The sequence below is a fragment of the Anser brachyrhynchus genome, assembly GCF_964034855.1.
Source record: "Anser brachyrhynchus genome assembly, contig: SCAFFOLD_392, whole genome shotgun sequence".
Classification (NCBI taxonomy): Eukaryota; Metazoa; Chordata; class Aves; order Anseriformes; family Anatidae; genus Anser; species Anser brachyrhynchus.
Window position 1 is genome coordinate 23,086 of NW_027664070.1, and position 8,980 is coordinate 32,065.

At 33.8% G+C, this 8,980-nt stretch overlaps 1 long non-coding RNA gene across 3 annotated transcripts in view; it reads right to left on the reverse strand.

Annotated features, from left to right (window-relative positions):
- Nucleotides 1–1,619: 1,619 nt before the first annotated feature.
- LOC308186375 overlaps nucleotides 1,620–8,980 on the reverse strand; it is a 31,873-nt gene continuing 24,512 nt past the window's right edge. For 2 of the 3 annotated variants that reach the window (XR_013944041.1, XR_013944042.1), the window contains 2 exons: nucleotides 5,887–5,969; nucleotides 1,620–2,494 (listed from right to left, as the gene is read on the reverse strand). This is a non-coding gene — a long non-coding RNA (uncharacterized lncRNA). Of the gene's footprint in view, nucleotides 2,495–2,529; nucleotides 5,409–5,886; nucleotides 5,970–8,980 lie in introns of those variants that run through there. The other variant, XR_013944043.1, reaches the window with a different exon arrangement.

Below are 8,980 nucleotides of genomic sequence, written 5' to 3' on the forward strand. Positions count from 1 at the left end.
ATAATATCTGGCGTTTTGGACCACCCTTAACTCCAGTCACCCTCTTTAGAGATCCTTAACAGTTTAATATTTGGAAGAATATCAATATCAATATATTTTCTACTCCTGATGATTTTTAAAGTATATTAATTAAACATTTATCTAACCTAGTGTTTTGCACTATTTCTCATTCATTTCTGGTACTAAATGGTTAATAGTTCAGTAAAGCTGTTTCAAATCTTTCTTTTTCCTGAAAACTTTAGACCTGTCTTGGCTTGTTCCTGATAAGGGGATTGAGGTAGGACTTAACCAGAAAAAGGGAAAGTCTAGAGTCAGTAGTAGCATTCTATTTATAAAATATACATTAAGTGTACAAGTGCTCCCTGGTAACTGGAAGAATCTGATTGCTTGCCTGACTTTTGACAAGAAGTCAGAACAGGTGAAACACCAATCTTGAATTCCATGCAATTATGAAACAGTGCAACTGTGTCATGATACAACGGAGACTTAAGCATTTCTTCTCAAGAGCAAAAACCTGTTTGTCTTTCTCATTCACCCAATAAACACACCTGCTCAGATAAATAAAATCAGCTATGATTGTTCTGCATTGCAACTATTAAAACCTGAGTGAAAAGAATCAGGATTAACACTGAGATTTCTAGTGCATGGCAGGGGGGTTGGAACTAGATCATCTTTAAAGTCCCTTCCAACCCAAGCTGTTCTATGATTCTATAATTAAACTCTTATTTAATCAGTTTCATCAGTCATTGATCTGAAACATTTTACTACATTTTGTTAAATACTTGTTATTTACTTTATTATAGTAAATGCCAAGTGAAATTATGGCTGTTATCTTATACTAAAACATACATACGATGAGGAGCTTACAACTGAAACTGGAAAAAGTGTAGGAAAAGAGTAGCAAAACTGTGAAAAAGGCTTAAATTATACAGGCCTGAATTATAGAGTTAGTCAGGATCAGAAGGAATAAAGCCATTACTGTTTACCTAAAGTGATGACTGTTAGTCAGTATTGCCTGTTCATCCTTGATTTTGAGAAAATTTGTTATCTGTGCAATATGTTACAGAGATGCACAGAGTAACCTACAGTTGTATGTACATAAACATATATTTTCTTTGACAGTCTTGTGTATTTCCTCTACAAGTTCCCTGTTGTAAGCAGAAAAGTTAAATACACCACTCTCACACACAGAGAGATAAAAGGAACAAAAAACAGACCACAGTCTGTTCATATTTTTTAACCTACCGAATGGAACAATAAAACTCTGTACCATACCTTTATCTTTCACATACTTGACATATATTACATGTGATGCTTTATACTGCATGGTATCTTTTCAACAAGTCAGATACAAAAATAGATTTATGATTAGCATCACAAATCCTTTATCATTTGTGATCAGATGCGCATGGCATAGGAATTTGGTTTGCTCTATTACCAAGGGTAAAATAAATTGTTGGTAAAATAGGTAATCGTTCAATAATGGTCTAATCATTGAGAAAAGGTAATGAATCTGCAGGTTTACGTTTGTTCTTTGTATAAGAATAATACTCTAGAAATGATGAAGGGTGATGAAAGCTATTTATTCCTTTCTTGTTAGGCAATAAGGCTGTGGAACATCCATTTAAATTTAGAGTTTCAAATCAATATTTTGATATATCTTCAAGATAAAGCATTCTTTGGATAGTAATACAAATTAAGATCAGCTTTAACAGGCATATTTACAGATAGTCATTCAGTGCTGTGACTACTGCAGTATAATTAATGAGATAAGTAATGTTGCTAGAATATCAGGTTGATATCACTTACAAATATTGATCTCATTTTCATATCTCTTTCAAAAGTTCGCTTCACTTTAATACAAATAAGGTTAAAATTAACACAATCTTAAACTTTAATGATACAGTTAATTTGATGAGATGTCCTACTGCAACATTTTATTACATAATGATGAAGCAGTTTAAAATTAAACAAACAAAAAAAGGAAACACAAAACACAAGAAACTACTTTTTTTTTTTCAATTAAATTATTTTTTTTCTTCTTTTTCTTTTCTATTTTTTTAAATTTGTTATTCAAAAAGAAAATAAAGGTCTGAAAAATTAACCTTACTGAAAATCCTAAGCAACAGTTGGAAATAAGATATAGAATAAGTCTCACCCCAGGAGGGGAGAAAAGAGTGATATTCTAAAGTTTGTATTAAATCTTATACATTAAATATAAATCGGGTTAAAATCATCATATCAAATGTATTGTGATGATATGGCTATTTATGAATAAACTTAGAAAATCTGTAATTGTAAACAGAAAAAAAGAATTAGCTAATTGGGAGAACTTTAATGAGTTTTCTGTGGGCCTATCCCAAGCACAGGGTCGTTGAGTGGTGGTGGTAATCTCCCCAGGATAAAATTTAACAGCGGTATTTTTCAGTCTGGCAGTAGCAAAGTACTTGGTCTAAGTTCAGTCCTAGCAGGAGTGAAGACAGTATTTTGCGGTCTGAAATGAAGGAAAAGGTTTTAAGCTGAGAGGAAACGTGAAGCCTTTTAAAGGGACCAGCAAAAATCAATTGGGTTACTTCACATCTCTCATGACTGCCACAAAATTCATGACATTCTCTCCCACTGTGATTATGTGTTGATAACGACAGCCCTAGGAATCTGTAAAAAGTGAATTTTTACAAAGGCAACTTACAAAAAAGAGACAGAGACATAGAGACAGAGAAAACAGAGAAATTGAAAATGTTGTGAGTCTTCAGTAGTTCTTGAGACAATATTTCTGCTATTAAGAAATTTTGCACCTTATAAAAATTATTTACCATAATTTAAAAGACAGTAAATAAGAATATGAGTATTTTTTCACAGTGATATATTTCTTCCATTTATAAATCAATGATTTTTTTTTTTTTTTTTTTGGTCTGGAACTATAACCAGGAAAAAGAATTAGTTATTTGGGACAGCTTTAATGAGTTAAATATAAGTAGGTTTTGTCTAGATTTCTGTCTGAATGGTTTCAACTGGTATTTCAAATTCATATAACCATGGGGTTTACACCTCTCTTGGTTTACTAGCATTTCTAATGACAGGACAGAGCTTTCCCACATTCAGTATGTAAGCAGAAGTCCCAGTGAAGCCATGAGAGGTTTTTCTTCATAAAAGTGGCATGGAGCCAGATGCCTCACCAAACCCAGGACTAAATCCACATATTGTATCTGTTACTTGACTGCAGAATCACTGGAGGAGAAAATGAGGAAACTACACTCGCTTTGTATAACGGTTACATGAAACTTTAAAAAAATAGTAAAACCTACATGTGTTTTCAAGACTGAAATAACAGGGCATTCAAATTCTACCTAGTTCAGTGTTTTTTCATAGCAAAAAAAAATCTATTTTTTTGCCGATGTTGTAGTGTTTATAGCAACAAGTAAACAGCACCAAGTGTAAGTGTGCAAATACTGATGCTGGAAAAGACCCAAAGGTGAATGGTATTAATAAGCCCTACAAGAAATTCCATTTACACTTAAAATAAACATAAATTGATTGATGCTATTAGTCTCTCTTTCAGCTGTTTGCATGCAGGAAAATGTTTATTTTGAATTTTTAATTAAGCAATATTATTAATGGTTTTTCAAGCTGTGTCCATTTGCTTCCATACTATACAGTATATTTGCCAAAATATACTCCTGAAATCATGACAATGTGAGGCCTTTAAGGAGACTCCCTCATAGCTCCAATAGGAAGTATCTCTTTTTACTTTTACAAGAGAGAACAATTTTTGTGCTCTTGTATAAATATAGAATCTCAGTTATTTTTATTACTTTAAAAACACAATAGAGCTGGTGGACACATTTTAGTTACAATCTTTTACTGTTCAAATTTTAGACATGGACTGTGAATGAAAGCAAGAAGAAAAGCACTTCTTACTCAGGAAAACAAATGGTTCCTGTTGTCAAATATTTTTCCCTATTTCCCATGCCTTAAGCCCTCAGTTCCCAACATATATAACAGATTAATTTTCACCTTTGAAACTATGTGAAAAAGTACTTTTCATACAACATATTTTTGTGACTGCAAGAATTTTATAACACCAAAATTAGGAAGAATGTTCAGCTGTAAAATCAGCTGTTTTCTCTCCTTGGCTCTGAATGGACATACACAAATGCCTCAAGCTGAACAAGAAACAATGAGACCTGTTTGACAAAGATCAACATGATGACAAGAAATTCTTATGAGTATTAAATACTTGCATACATAAACCTGCATTAAAATACAGAGAAATCAGCTGCAGCTGGAAAAATATTTTGGAACCTTTGTCATGCTTTTAATCACTCCTGCACAGAGATTTGTTAAAAGTGTATAGAAAGATTTCTGGGTTGACCTTTAAGAGCCGAAAATTTCATATGTTATAAATAACATTTGCAGAGCATCATCTGAGGTCATTTACTAAACACACCTGTGAGTATATGTTTGTCTTTCAGAGGCCAACAGAGAAAAAATAAATAAATAGAGTGAAATTTTAAGTTCAGAACATATGTTACAGTGTAGTTCATATTCTGTTAGTCCAGTAGACTGATTCAGCTGAGCAATGCAAATCTGTCTATTTGGTGTATTAGACATCCTACTTTCATCCCACCCTATTTTCATCCTACATTTAATCTCACCTCCATGAGTGAAGAATGCAGAAATCTCACATTCAAAAGCAAATGAGCTTTCAGAAAAGCAAATTAGAATTTCTTCCTGGTTTTGGAAGACTCTGGAGAAGTTTACACAGTCTTTCATTCAGAGAAGTTTTCCAACTCATATCTGGTTGTCATGAATCCATCTCACATGAACTTTAATATCCAATTACATTGATAAGACAAAATCCTCCATTTTGACATAGATCCTATTTTGACTCAATAACTTATCACTGAATGATACAGGTTACATTCAAAGTACCTGTCTATTACTTAGTGTGACAGGGTAGATCATTCTGTAATATTTAGGATTGTATCATAGCTAACAAAGTTCTGGGAACTGTTCTAGAAAGTTCAGTATCGCCAAGATAACATGATGTCCAGTCTTGAACCCCTCAGTACAGGAAAAACGCCAATTAAAGAGGCTGAGTTCTGCACAGGGCCCTGAGGTAGCTGGGGCCAGAGCAGTTGCCTTCTGTGAAGAAACAGGAGGACTAGGATGGCTCTGTCTGGAAAAGGGGCAAAACTGCAAACTTTTTTTTTATGAACCTTGGAAATAATTTTCAGGAAGCCCTCTAGATCCAACATGTTGAAAGATCACTGGCCATCAGTTGTTACAAATGCAGAGTTTTAAAACATGAAATCAATCATGAAATCAAATTTTATTGCAAGGTAAAGTAAAGTTTTCTTCTGTGTTGCAGTCTAGGGTTTATGTGATGGCAGATACATTTCTTCTTCCTTAGTAAATGGAAAGTATCAGAAGAACTTTTAAGTATATTAAAAAGAGTGTAAAGAGAATTTAGAAAAAGAAGACAAACAAAAACCACAAACATAAACAAAAAACACAAATGCACACACACACACAAAAACAAACAAACAAACCCCAAAACCAAACAAACAAATAAAAAAACAAAACCACCACCACAACAACAAAAACTAGTAGGCTAAATTAAGGATGAAATTTAAAATATCTAACAAGAAAATTCTTTGAGAGAAAGATCTCTTGGGCTGAACTGGGACAGAGTGCATGTCTTACGGGTTCATCAAGAAATTTCTCTTGTACAGTTAAGATTAGACTCATGTCTCTGCAAAGGAGATGGCTAGGATCCTATTAGTTAAGACCTTTAAACCTTATATGTGTAATACACCAGTAAGCAGAAACTAAAAAAAATAAATAAATCAATAAATAAATAAATTCACTTGTAAAGAAATTTACCAAAATGGCCGATGAGGTTCTTTTGTTTTGTTTTGTTTTTGGTTTGGTTTTGTTTTCCATCTGTACTGCACATTTCTTGAAATCTGAAACAAGAAAAATAGCTCCTGTAAGCAACTTGGGTTCACAAGATAAGCAACAAATTAACAAATTAATGGAACATTTTAAAGAAAGATAATGGAAAACTAGGGTGGACAAAAGAACAGTAGTCATTTTTCATAGAATCCATCAGTATCACAAATGCAAGATAATTTACAGATTTGCAGGACAAATCTGATACTGCTTGCTACCCTCAGTTTGATTTTATTGAAAGAGATGACTGCGATATTAATAAAAAACTCTGATGTCTGTAACTCTTATATTATCAGTCACCACCCTGACATCTATGAGCTTTTGGCTCTTCTACTGAATAGTGTTATGACTGATTCTAACAGCTTGTGCACATACCACAGAAATCTCTCATAATAAAAGATATTGTATTCACTGCATGTGACTGCGGTAGACCCAATCACAAATCCATTTACAAATGTCTTCTCTGAGCAGCTGTAAAATTAGGTCAGCAGAGCATTTACCACTGGCTACATCATTCATGTAAATTTCAGCTGCTTCTGCCTGCTACCAGATTTAGACTTCTCTGGTCAGTTGCACTATTTGGTATACAAGAGGTTTGGTGTTATCATTGCTTAAAATAGCCAACCATAATTAATGGCACCTTGTCATTAAAACCACAGTTACCAATTACACTTAAAGGTAATGTTTTTAATACACTTAATATTAAACCCATTAAAAAGCTGTCAGAATTTTCCCTCACTTCTTTCTTGAAGCAGCAAGCACAGCTTAAAACATTTTCCTCTCCAAACTGCGGAAGGAGTGAGCAAAAGATCTCCATGTTTTAAGATTGTGGCTGAAAAACTCAGAATGATAAATACTCACATTATCTGACCATGTTTACAAATGACTGTGATGGTCCTTTTTAACACTGAGAGGACACCATGTGTTCCAATCACTGTTTGTGAATCTGTCTCCCTGATTAGTCAGTGCTCTCTGTAATAGCCCTGATAGCACTGAACATATGTTTTGGGAAAATGCTGTCAAGCAAAAAAGCTACACTAATCTCATCTATCTTTGTCACCTTCAACGCATATACTTTTTTCAGCTTTTTTAGAGGATAATGGTAGATTTGAATCATAATACTTCAAGCATTTCCATACCTGAATAAAATAATCTCTTGAATTTAAAGCAGCTTTAATAGAGTCATTGGGAAATGACCAGTCTTGTTGCTCAATTTAAATTCAAGGCATAGACCAGCACAGATAATCATTAGCCATACCTAATTAAAAAAAGGCACATGTAACTGAGATACTCAGGAAGAAAGAAAAATACAGCATTCTTTTCCATTTCTTTTGGTCACACATACCAATATCATTCTGCAGGTTCATATTCAAGCACAATCAGAGACTCTGATGAAAATTACTATAATGTGTCAGAAGAAATTCAGTGTTTGCATTTGAACATATTGTTTTATTTCTATTTTAGCTGCAAATCTCAATAACCCTTTAGTGATGTAGTTATTGTTTACACATCTATAACATAGAGATTACTTGGAGAGGTAGTGAGCATAGAAACTCATAAAATAATGCTATGTCACAGTTTTTATTCTTTTTGCACAGCAGTAGAATGCCAGATATTATGTATATTGTATAGAGAGAAATGAGTGGATTTTTTTTTCTCAGAATGTCTTTCACTAGTGCCTCCTATAAAACATCTTCACAAACAATATCAAATCTCCTGAATTTATTACATGTAAAAGGGAAAATTATACAGTAATGCATTGTATACACAGGTTCACTCATGCCCATTCAGCTATGTTGTGCTGAATCATCCGGTAAGGTCAACATTCTTCTAAATTAATTACAGCCATTTAGCAATAACAATAAGTGTAGTAAACTACCAAGTACTTGCTCTATCTGTGCTCTCCCACATGGAAATGTTACTGTTTCAGATGGCTTTTATGCAGTCCATTTGTGAACACAGGGCTCATACTTTACTGCCCTCTTATTATTCAAGTCATGGTTACAATTCATTAGAGACTGAGCTAAGATCAACAGACCCATACTCAACACTGATTTTATAATGTAGCTCAAACCGAATGTCAATAATAAATGCATGAGGAAAAAATCTAACCCCTCTGTTCTAGAGCTGCTAAATTCTATATGCAACTATTGTACAGCAGATGTTAAATATGATTAGAGTGTTTGCTTACTGCTAATGTTTGTCAGTAATGAGAACCTTATGAAAAGTTAAGAGACAAAGCAAGTATAAGGAATTACTCATCTGTAAATCTCCTTCCCATCCGCCCCCAGCACCACAGAGGTCACATCAGATTGAGTTCCTGCACTGCTTCACATTGGAAGTACAAGGATCTTGAATAGTAATATTATTGTTACAATAACCAAAAGAGATTTCTTTAATGAGCAAAACTTAAACTGAAAATTCAGGCTAGAATCTGGCCTAAAAGTTTGTGGAAGAAGATTTGAAGCTCATTGTCCTCATTGTCATACCAAATTCTTTATAAGAATTTCAGTAAAACTACTCAAAAATCAGTAACATAATCAGGACAGAACTTGGTGAAGACCTTAGCATGAAGCTGTCTCCTGTCAGAGCTCTGCTGAAGCTGCCATGCCCTAAGCATAGCCATGGGACTTTTTGGTGTGGAACTGACAGGTCCAGAGTATAGATGTGCCCTTATGGTGTGTACTGCATACTGGAAATGAGCCTTACATGCAAAGGTTGAGAAGAATTAGTATTGTTCAGAGTTCTCAGTTCATATAGGAACAGAGAGATAAGGAGAAGATAACAGGAAGCTTTAAATGAATAATGACTGAGGGAAAACTGAATGTGTGTTCAGAGAGTTTACTCTGAATTTTGTCCTGGTATATATTCACACAAATCCATGCTTACTTCTGATATATTTAAAACAAACAAACAAATAAAGCCACATATCTCTAGCCACCTACTCCATTGTACAAAAACAAACACACACACACAAAAAAAACACAATACAAACAAATAAAAAAAACTTTGCATTTTTTTTCCC